The 11,118-nt window shown below is 40.0% G+C and overlaps 1 protein-coding gene across 4 annotated transcripts in view; it reads left to right on the top strand.

Annotated features, from left to right (window-relative positions):
* The window catches only part of LOC114680170 (SH3 domain and tetratricopeptide repeat-containing protein 1-like), a 131,242-nt gene that overhangs the window by 46,978 nt on the left and 73,146 nt on the right, over positions 1–11,118 (top strand). The window lies entirely within an intron of this gene.

Here is an 11,118-nt window from a genome sequence, read left to right as displayed (position 1 = left end):
GGGAAAATAGAGCCATCTTTAAGGTTTTGTCAAATCTTGTTGCTGAGTGATTTTATAGTGTCTGCAGCTATCCTCTCTGCTAATCACAACAAGGTTAACTAAATGTTCTTTTGTTTAGTTAAAGATGTTTTTGCATTTGTTTACAAATACTTATTCTTCCCTTCACAAAAAAGGAAACATTTTAAAGGTAATTTATAAGATGTTCAGAGTCTCTTACATATCAACTCTTCACAATGTGATAGAGTAGCTTAACTCCGTTCCTAAGAGTATAGATTCAGATCAGCCTGTATGTAATTAACCCCCAAACCTATGTGGAGTGTGGGATAGATAATATATTTCAAACATGTGAAAAAGCACACGCACACACACACACGCACGCACACACACACACAGTATTACCAAGACAGAGGTGCAGATGAAAATGTTGGATAGACAGCTCAAAACTCTTAGTACTAAAATAATCCTAATAATAACTTTCCTTCCAAAGTCACCACCGATAATCAGATCTCTTAAAGGTTGGTGCCTTAGGTTTTTGAACTTTGTGTAACTTTTGACTTTCTTATTTGGTTGTATGCTATTGATCTCATAGAAAGAAACTTCTTCTTCATCCTATGCCAGTGCTGTGTTGTAGGAGCTTGTGGATGTTTTTCTGGTCTATAGCAATCCAGGTTACTGGCCTCTGGCTTCTTAGGAGCAAGGCCATCACATGCCTTTTGTTCTTTGCTTGCTTCCTTGTAAGGGCCCGACATACAGTGGGTGCTTAACAAATATTTGATCAACTGAACTCATTTTCCACCTCCGTTCTCTCCCACTTCGATCTCTCCCTTTTTCTTCTTCCAGATTAGTTTTCCTACAGCAAAATGGGAATTGTCCAAAAACTGCCCTTCATCTTTACAACTTGAAGGATTCATTACCCTAAGCAGTCCTTCGAAACTGACTATCACAGACTAGATAAAAAGTCTGGGTTCACCAAGAATAGGCATGTGTGCCATTATATTTTCTGTTGAAAGCTTTGGAAAGTGTCTTTTAGCAAACAACATAAAGCATAGAATTTGACCATTCCTGACAATGTAAAAGGATCATCCACATTCTCACATGTCCATGGCTACTTTCCCACTCCTTCCCCAACCTTGAAATCCTGAATTCAAAAGAAAACATAAGAAGATAGTATGCCTCATGTAAGGCAACAGGTTGCTTAGTCTTTCTTGCCTCTACACATTCAAGAGCTCCAGAAAAATTTCTGAGCTACTTAGGATGCCTGATCCTCTTCTTGGGTAAAAGCAATAAGTCCTACATGTAGTCACCAAAACCATGTCTGTTCAAGGGGTCTTATACCTGTGATTCATGATTGCATGCTAAATGTAGAAGGATATGCTTTGTTGCAGGGCCATGTCTGGTCACTGTTTAAGTTCTACTTTGGAGGACTAGTTGCTGAGAAGGAAGAGGGAATGATAATGTTAGAAATTGGAATAAAACTTAAGGGGAAAAATCAAGTACAAGGGACCAACAGTACTGAGGGGCAATAGGTTGAAGATTTCTTCGATTATTGTAATATTTTCAAGGAGACCCCCAGGAATCCTTCCTGGCTGACCCCAACATAGCTTTGGCATAGCCCTTATGCCAAATGTCTTAGGCTAACTAACTTTTCCTAAAGAAAATAGAGGAGTTATGGAGACCAATATTTAGTAGAATAATGCCTGATTATCTTGCTTTTGAGGTCTAGTCACTGCTAGTTAACTTGCCTAATTAATTCACATTTAGAGGTAGAGTAACGAGGGTTTCAAGCACTTGAAACACCACTGACTTCATTTCACGTGAGAGTTCTTATGGAGAGCTAATGAATTATGAGGCTGCAGGTCTCTTGGCCAATAAGTCTTCTAGATTTCCTGTGACTCCCTTTTCTGGTCATAGGTGATTTTGCTTTTGCTTTGAGTATTATAGCACCATAAGGTGTCGGACACTCTACTCTTACCAAGGCTTACACAAAGTTTATCTTGTTATTTGGTAGAGTTTGGCCCATTAAAAAAAAAGAGAGAGAGAGAGAACGATAAAGAGGAGGACAGCAATCCTCACTGCTGAAGGAAGAAGAAAGCTTGGCTTTATTTCCAGTAGGCAGAAAAAAACTTCCGTCTGTAGCTCTCTAGCACCAGTGGAATGTCTTTGTTTGGATAATAAATGTCCTTCCATACCTCATTAGGCATATTCACAGACAGAGATGTACTATGCATGCAAAATCACCTTCATGGGATGACTGAAAGTCCATGTTTTATTGGACACTAAGTTCATTAGAAAGATGTGGGTGCACAGTTTTGACCAGAAAACCTTGTTAAATGGGAACATAAGCTACAAATATTTTGGCAAAAGATTAAGGTTTATGAACAACCAACCATTTATATTAAGTTACAATTAATTAGGCCATGTTGAGAAACCATTTGGTTTAGTTAATGATTAGACATTTTGTTAGTGAACACTTCCCAGACTTTACTAGCCCTGCTAATCCCTGCTTTGCTCCTGGTCTGAACCCCCACGGTGCCTTGTTTATGGTACAGTGCCTACTGCTTGTATGCTAGATTAGTGAATGTCTATTTGCCTCCTCTACTACTGTGTGAGCTTCTTGTTTGCCAGGACAGGGCTATATTCCTCAGAGCTGAGGAGAGAGTTGAATTATGTGGTCATTTATTCTCAAATCCTCTTTAACAAGTGAAGCGAAACAGGACAGTGAAAGGCCACTGCACATAGAGGCAGGAGGTCTGGATTTGAGTTCTGAATCTCTAGATCTATTACTAGCTGGAGGTATAGATAGAGTCAGGAAAATTTTCTTCCTTAAGTCTTGATAGCACCTATGTAAGTCCAGATCTGTTGGATCTAGATAAGGGGATTCTCAATAATTACTGTGCATAAAATCAACTGAAAGTTATTTTGCAGTGCAGATTCTTAGCCCCATTCTATGAAATGTTTACTGTTTTATAAATTGATAAATAATTTTTATTAGACAATGTAAATTTCCTTACTTGCACCAGCATACAAAATTATTGAATAATATTAGCAGCAGAATCTTTCAACAAAATAACTATGTATAGCTCTTAAACCACTTTGTTTCACTGCTTTTTATTTTCTTTTATTTATCACCATTGTTTTATTTATAAATATTGTTTCTGCTCATAAGGAGTATGTAGTCTCTACATGTTTATAAAATTAATGCCTGAATGAAGTTGCTTAAACAAGGCAGAAGTTGATTTCTTTTTCACTTAAAATTAACCTGTAGTTACACCATTCAAGGCTAGTACAGATACTTTCTAATGTCATTAGGGATGCAGGTCCCTTCCAGGTATCTGCTCTGCTATACTTTAGAAAATACCCTAGTTTGGCTGCTAAATTCCCACCTATTATTTCTGAATTCTAGACAGCAGAGAGAAAAAAAGGCATGGGAGAAGGGCAAAGGAACATCTACCCTTCCTTTTTAAATGTTTTAACCAACCCCCCTTAAAAACACTTTGTTGAGATATGATTACATTCAAAAAGCTGTACCTATTTAATGTGTATATCTCAGTGAGTTTGAGGATAAGGATACATTGTGAAAGCATCACTACCATCAAGATTATAAACATAATCATCACCTCCTGAAGTTCTCCCTCCCATTCTAATTATTCTTTCTATTAGTAAGAACAATTAACATAAAATTCACCCTCCTATTATATTTTAAGTATGCAATACAGCATTCATAGCTATAAGCACTATGCTGTAGATTAGACCTCCTGAACTTATTTATGTTTGTATATCTAAAACTTTGTACTGTAATCACACCTACTCATTTACCTGCACCACAGCTCCTGGCAACCTCCAGTCTACTCTCTGCTTCTGAGTTTATTTGAGATTTCAAATACAAGTGAAATCATACAATATTTGTCATTCTGTGTTTGGTTTATTTCACATGACTTCATGCCCTTCAGATCCATCGATGCTGTCACAAATGACAGGGTTTCATTATTATATAATACTGAATAATATTCCATTGTGCATACATATATATATATATATAAACGTTAATTCATCCGTCCGTGAATGAATGATAATGTGTGTCTTCTTCATATATCTTGACTATTGTGAACAGTGCTGAAAGGAACATAGGAGTGCAGATATCTCTTTCACATGCTGATTTCAATGACTTCATATATATATTACATATATTTTATATATACATATAAAATAAGTGGGATTGCTGGAACAAAATGGTATTTTTATTGTTAATTTTTTGAGAAACCTCCATACTATTTTCCAAGATGGCCATACTAATTTACATTCCCCCCACCAGTATACAAAGGTTCCCTTTTCTCCACATCCTTACCAACACTTGTTATCATCCATCTTTTTGATAGTAGCTATTCTAACAGGTGTGAGGTGATATTTCATGGTAGTTTTCATTTGCATTCCCGTGATGACTAGAGAGGGTAAGAATTGTTTATATATATGTTGTCCATTTGTATCTCCTCTTTTGAGAAATTCCTACTCATATCTGTTTGTTCATTTTAGTTTTTTAATTTTAATTTTATACACAGAGGATACATGTGCAGGTTTGTTACATGGATGTATTGTGTGATGCTGAGGTTTAGAGTATGAATGACCTCATCACACACATAGTGAACATAATACCCAATAGACAGTTTTTAAGGCCTTGTCCCCAACCCTCCCTCCTCTCTCTAAGAATCTCCAGTGTCTATTGTTTCCACATAAGTGAGAGTTAAACAATGTATAACCCAATGTTTAGCTCTCACTTCTAATGGAGAATATGTAGTATTTGGTTTTCTGTTCCTGCACACAATACCACACTGGGATAATTTTTGTATTTTTGGTAAAGACGGAGTAGCTTCAGCATGTTGGCCAGGCTGGTCTCAAAATCCTGAGCTCATGTGATCCACCCACCTCACAAAGTGCTGGCATAACAGGCCTGAGCCACTGCACCTGGCTTTTCTGAAATTTTTTTAGCTTACATTAGGTTTGTCTGTTCTAGAATTTTGTGTACATTTATTTATATTATAGGACACTTTTTAGCTTAGCTTTCCCCACTCAGGGTGAGAAAGATTATATTGATCCAAGATGTTGATTAATAGAGTTGATCATCCCCCTTTATTGCCCAATATTACTCTATAATATGCATATAATTTGTTTATCGATTTCCTCTCGATAGACATTTAAGTTGTTCCCAGGTTTTAGCTATTGTTAATAGAACTCAAGGACATATTTTAAAATAAAAAATTTCAATCCAAAATGTCCTTTCCTTTTGACTCTCCAATATTGTGTCAGGGTTACATTTTTGTTGTCATGAAAATCCAATTACATTGAACAAGATGTATTTCCAGAATCAAGATTCAGTATATGTGTGGTCTAGCTGTGTCCCTAGAATGCAGCCCTTATTAGTTTTATTAAGCATTTTCCTATATAAATTGAAATCAAGTAGAAGATGCATTTTTCCACAGTAGGAGAAATAGAAGAGTTTAGGACTTTGGAGAGATAGCAACTTGCTGCTTGCCTGTGCAACCCACCTCAAAAGATACAACTCCTCCAACTTTTGGTTTCTGGTAACTTGTCCAAACAATTAGATGTGAACTGACCTTATTCCCTTACAATACTACAAGTCGATCTTCTGCACCTGGCCAAATACAGTATAAAATTGATGGGCATACATTTCTTTTGGTTTCATACATGCTATTTAAAGCTATTCTCTTTGGCTGGGCACTATGGCTCATGCTTATAATCCCAGCACTTTGGAAGGTCGAGGTGCGTGGATCACTTGAGGCCAGGGGTTTGAGACCAGCCTGGCCAACGTAATGAAAGGTGTCTTTCTGAAAAATACAAAAATTTTCTGGGCATGGTGGCACATGCCTGTAATCCCAGCTACTCAGGAGGCTGAGGCAGGAGAATCGCTTGAACCCAGGAGGCAGAGGTTGCAGTGAGCTGAGATCCTGCCTCTGCATTCCATCCTGGGTGACAGAATTAACCTTCATCTCAAAAAAATAAAAAGCTAATCTATACTTTTCTTTTGGTGCATTATTAGAATGTAGGAGGTAATAAGGCAAAACTATTGTGGGTATGTTAATGTGTATCTATAGCACCTAGAATAGTGCCTAGCCCATCACTTGTGTTGAAAATTGAGAGAACCTTCTTAATATAACTTTTCCACACTCTAGTTCTGAATCTAAAGAAAGAAAAAGATAGGTTAGCAAATATAGGTATCAGTTATTTCTATTGACAGATCGTTTGGAGAACATGTTTTTGGATGTGGGAGAATAAAGGTCCCTAACTCTCCACCCCAGAAATAATTTTGCTGATACAAAAATCAGTCAGACATGGTGGCACATGCTTATAATCCCAGCTACTTAGGAGGATGAGGTGGGAAAATCACTTGAACCCAGGAGGCAGAGATTGCAGTGAGCCAAGAGTGCCCCACTGCGCTCTAGCCTAGGCAACAAAGACTCTGCCCGAAAGAAAAAAAATAGTTGTTACTATATAGCAGGTAATTTTATTGTCATCTCATTTAAAATTGAATAGTACATTTGGGTCAAATTCTTATGCCTGCAGAGACATTTGCCTCTGGCTTAAAATCACTGGCTCCAGGAGGAAACTCCACCAGAGGGCATTGTAAGGATTTCATAGTGTCTAAGTCATCTTGGTAATTCTTCAAATAATTCCTGGCAATTCTGTTAGGTCTTGAACTTCACTTACTTCTTACATGTTTAATAAAAAGAAGTTCGAAACGTTGCCATGGCTGTTGAATTCCCACAGGCTTGTCTTCCCTTTAAAATTCATTACACGGTTTGTACTCTTTTGCAAATATAATACATAAGTTTGGAGGTGGATGCTTTCAGCCATTAAGTTCAAAAGTACTGCTACATGGGCCGGGCATAGCGGCTCATACCTCTAATCCCAACCCTTTGGGAGGCCAAGGAGGGCAGATCACAAGATCAGGAGATCGAGACTATCCTAGCCAACACGGTGAAACCCCATCTCTACTAAAAATACAAAAATTAGCTGAGTGTGGTGGTGCCCACCTGTAGTCCCAGCTACTTGGGAGACTGAGGCAGGAGGATTTCTTGAACCAAGGAGGCGGAGGTTGCAGTGAGCTGAGATCACACTATTGCACCCCAGCCTGGTTACAGATCAAGATTCCGTCTCAAAAAAAAAAAAAAAAAAAAAAAAAAAGGACTGCTACATGGATATCCATCATTCTGGCATCTCTGCCATAACAGCTGAGTATCAAGAATGTCTGTTAGTTTCTTTAACTCCAAATTTGTGTTGTGTCCCTTGGTCTCCTGTCATATCATAAAGTGTATTATTTACAAAAAGGACAATTTATCTATAGTTATTTCCTCTCAGTATGCTATATCCTTTTAGAATTTAAACATAGTGTCTCCCAACTTGAAATTTGATTTTTGAAAAACCAGAAAAATGTTTTTGGACACCTTTTATTTCCAGCTGTTTTCATCTTCATCTCCTCTCTTGAACTCAAGTTGAGGGTAAAGTTCATTCATCAAAATTTCTCCTCAACTCACAACAACCTCATCCCACTCCAATATGATTTTTGCCCCCATGAATTGATGCACATAATTCTTGCTGGCAGTGGTAATGTCCTAATAAAAAAAAATCATGAGATGGCATCAGACTTTACCTTATTTTCTAGCTCAGCAGAATTTGATTCCTGTCTGATAAGGAAACCATATTTTCCCTAGAAACTTTTCACTTTTGTCACAGGTTTGGTTCCCAGGGAGCTGGAGGTAGATGAAGTTTAGTGTGCAGGATGTTTGTTAGGAAGTAATGTCAGGATCCACATGCGTGGAAAGGATTGGAGGGAAGCCTTATGTGCAAAGGGGCAAGTCTAATGGCAATGCAGCCTGACTTTGTCAACTGGCCGCACAGACAGAGCTGTTCAGCTAAGAAGGCCTCCCCTATTTGTCCCAATTGAATCAAATGGCAAAGCCTGTGCATCCCTTGCCTCCATTAATAATTGTGTGCTTGCCACTTGTGGAGGGTGAGACTTTGAAGCAGGTGGCTTTCTGTGGCTGAAGAAAACCTTAAATGTGCTGGCAAACTTTTCCAAAGAGACAGAGAATGGCATCTGCCATGTATGTTGCCCCTTTCCAAAGAGGAAGCAACAAGGGTAATGTCCTCTAATGCCTCTGTATGCAGATAGGGGGACAGTAATGTCTGTCCCTCCTGTGACCTAGGAAGAACAGATGGCAGACATGCAGCCAGGCAGTTAGAGGTGACAAAGTGTTAGGAGATAAACATCTGTCATAAGCAGTGCTTCTTTGAATCAGGTGTGACACAAGTCTTGCATCCCTTGCATGGACTCCTTATCCTGCTGTCCTACCTCATGAAGGTGAGTGAGGGCTGGGTGGTGGGCATTCCCAGGACGAGGTACACTTTGCCTGCAGTGTTCCCACATGAGTTCCAAGGTAGCCCAGGTGGTCATCCATGAACTTTGTATTTTCCTTATGCTTCTTGTCTTTGCCTTTGAGGAACACGTTTCATTGGACTCTGAGTCCAAACAACTCATGTATCCTTATATCTTCACATTGTCCTTCACTTAAGGGAATCTCTAATCTCTAATGCCTTTGTTTTATTTTTACTGTCAATATTATAATAATTAACGTTGTCATTATTATCTTCATTGTTGGTTTTCAGTTATTTTTATCAATGGCGTTAATATGAATTATTCTTTTGTGGCTACTTACACCAAGATGAAGATAATTTATTAGTTCAGGAAGAATCTGCATTCTGAATATGAATAGAAGTTAACACTACAGATGGGCAGACACATGCCCTCCCAATTCCTGATGGACCTCCTAGTGCCTCCTAGACCTAAGGGGTCTCCTGCAATTTTCCAAGATGCCACCAAGGCAGGGATCCACTTGTGCATGCTTGAGAGCATCCAGGATGAAGTGAGGCTCTGGAAAAATGCATGAGTTTCCACATAATCCCCAAAAACCTTACAGGTGAACTGGATGCCACAGAAACAGGAGTGGTCATTGACACAACAAAGTCACCAAAATTGTTTTGAAGTCAATTAGGAAACCCAGGAATCACTCTTGCTGCCATTAAGTGGAAGAACAGGAGCCTGTGAATGGCATCCATGTCCTGCCTGAGACTCCACAGATATTTCTATGTGGCTTCAGGTACCAGGAATCTCCGTGATTTTCAGAAAGGCAGGGACAGCTTATGCCAGCCCATCCCTCTGCAGAATGTGCCCCAGCAGATCAGAGGCATGGAACCATCATGGACTGCACAAAGGCTCAAGGGCAGCTTCCCAGACCTGCCTGTGACTCTAGGTAAGTTCTGAGTCCATGTGGGTGCCCAGGAGAGGTTAATGATGACCTGGAAAGATGGGAGAAGCTGACACCACCCCTAAACAATCTGCAGGATTCCAACTTCAGCAGGAAGCCAAGGACCAGCTCATGCCACACTAGTGCACCTTGAAAACCCCTGGATGCAATGCCGCTCTGCAGAGAGTTCAACAGAGAAGTGGCTGGGAATTTTGCATTCTAGGCTGCATTTTACAGTGCTTCTGGACACGTGATCAAAAATTTAACATTGGTATATCTAACTCTGACATTTTTCACGACATGGTTTTTAAAAATGAGGTAATATAGACAAAATGTAATATGACCATATGTATTATATGCCAAAATATGCTTCACTGGCATCAAGTAGACTCACCTTGAAATCGAATCTAGGACAACCTCCATCTTCAGAATATTTTTTTTTCCAGAGTGAAACTCTCCCACCAAAAACCAACAAAATCATAGGTTTTCGACTCCAACAAACCGACAGAAAACCAATATATTTATTCTACCACCGTGAAATGGACTGCGGTGAAACACAGATGAAGAAAGTCAAAACCACTTTGTCCTTCAGTGCCTGGCTCCTTCTCCACCTCCTCCTGTGACTCCAGGCATTATGCCTGAAGAGTCTCCAGGACACCAGTGGGGCTCTATTTCCTTGGGTCCCCTTGTCATTTCTCTGGATTTGCGAAGATCCAGTGGACTTTCTGTGGAACTCTCATGTCGGGGAACTTTGGTTGCATCTGCTGAAACTCCATTCCCCTTGGAATTGCGCTTCATTAATTATTCATGATTCAGGTGAGAACACCTGCTTAAAACCCCCTGTGGCAGTTCTCTGAGCTTTCCAGTCACATCATTTCCTGCCACGCTCTTTGGTTCATTTTGGTCATGCTCCTTTTGCTGTCAGAGGAGCAGAGTTGATCTTGTTGATTCTGGATACTGATACTTTCTAGGTGGTCTGGATAATCAAGGTAACGACCCCCAACCGTGGCGGAAAGGGAACAGCCATTTGGTGTCGCTCAGACAATCCCGCTCATTTCGGAGGCCTCCTAGATGTGGAATCCTGGTCAGAATTGTTCCCGGGTCAGAGAATGGAGATAGCCTGTCCATGATGGGGTATCCTTGCCTAGAGTTTTCAGTGAGTCTCGACCTCAGCTACTCTTAGGATCAGGGGGAGAAGCATGGAAAGGCCCGGTGCTCAGGCATCCGGAAAGAAGATGAGATGAATATTCTACCTCTGAAGTACATCCCAAATCTGGGAGTTTATTTCAGCTTTACTGGGTTCTACTTGGCGAATGAAACTGTGCCTCGTTCATACGCACATCCGGAAACCACTTCATGGGGGCCGTCACAGTTTGAACCCCACACGTGGCATCACGGTGAGCCAAATGGGGACTCGTGGTGCAAGCGACGCTCCCCACGTGTTAGCGTGCGTGAAATTCACTTGGCGGAATTTGACTAGGTGCGTGTTGGTAGAGTGGGGTTGAGGTTCTCTAGCCCCTGTGGATGTTTAAGAAGTCAAAGGTCCTGCCAAGTCCTGCGGTCCCCTCAAGGAACTCTGTTTCGGAAACATAATGACTTGGATTGCTAACAAGTCAAGAAATTTTCAAGCCCTTGGAAAATCAGTTACACACAAAGACGGAATGAAAGTCAAAAGAGAGTACGTCCTCTTTTTGAGAATTTTATTCACTTCAAAACAAATTAAACACACCTATTTCCAATGGCATTCCAGTGCCCAATTTTCGAGGCTGAGGAAACACCCCAAGAACGCTTTGTGCAGAAT

This window comes from Macaca mulatta, chromosome 8 (genome assembly GCF_049350105.2).
Source record: "Macaca mulatta isolate MMU2019108-1 chromosome 8, T2T-MMU8v2.0, whole genome shotgun sequence".
Lineage (NCBI taxonomy): Eukaryota > Metazoa > Chordata > Mammalia > Primates > Cercopithecidae > Macaca > Macaca mulatta.
The sequence above is the reverse complement of the archived record's forward strand: the minus strand, read 5'-3'. Positions and strand labels throughout refer to the sequence as shown.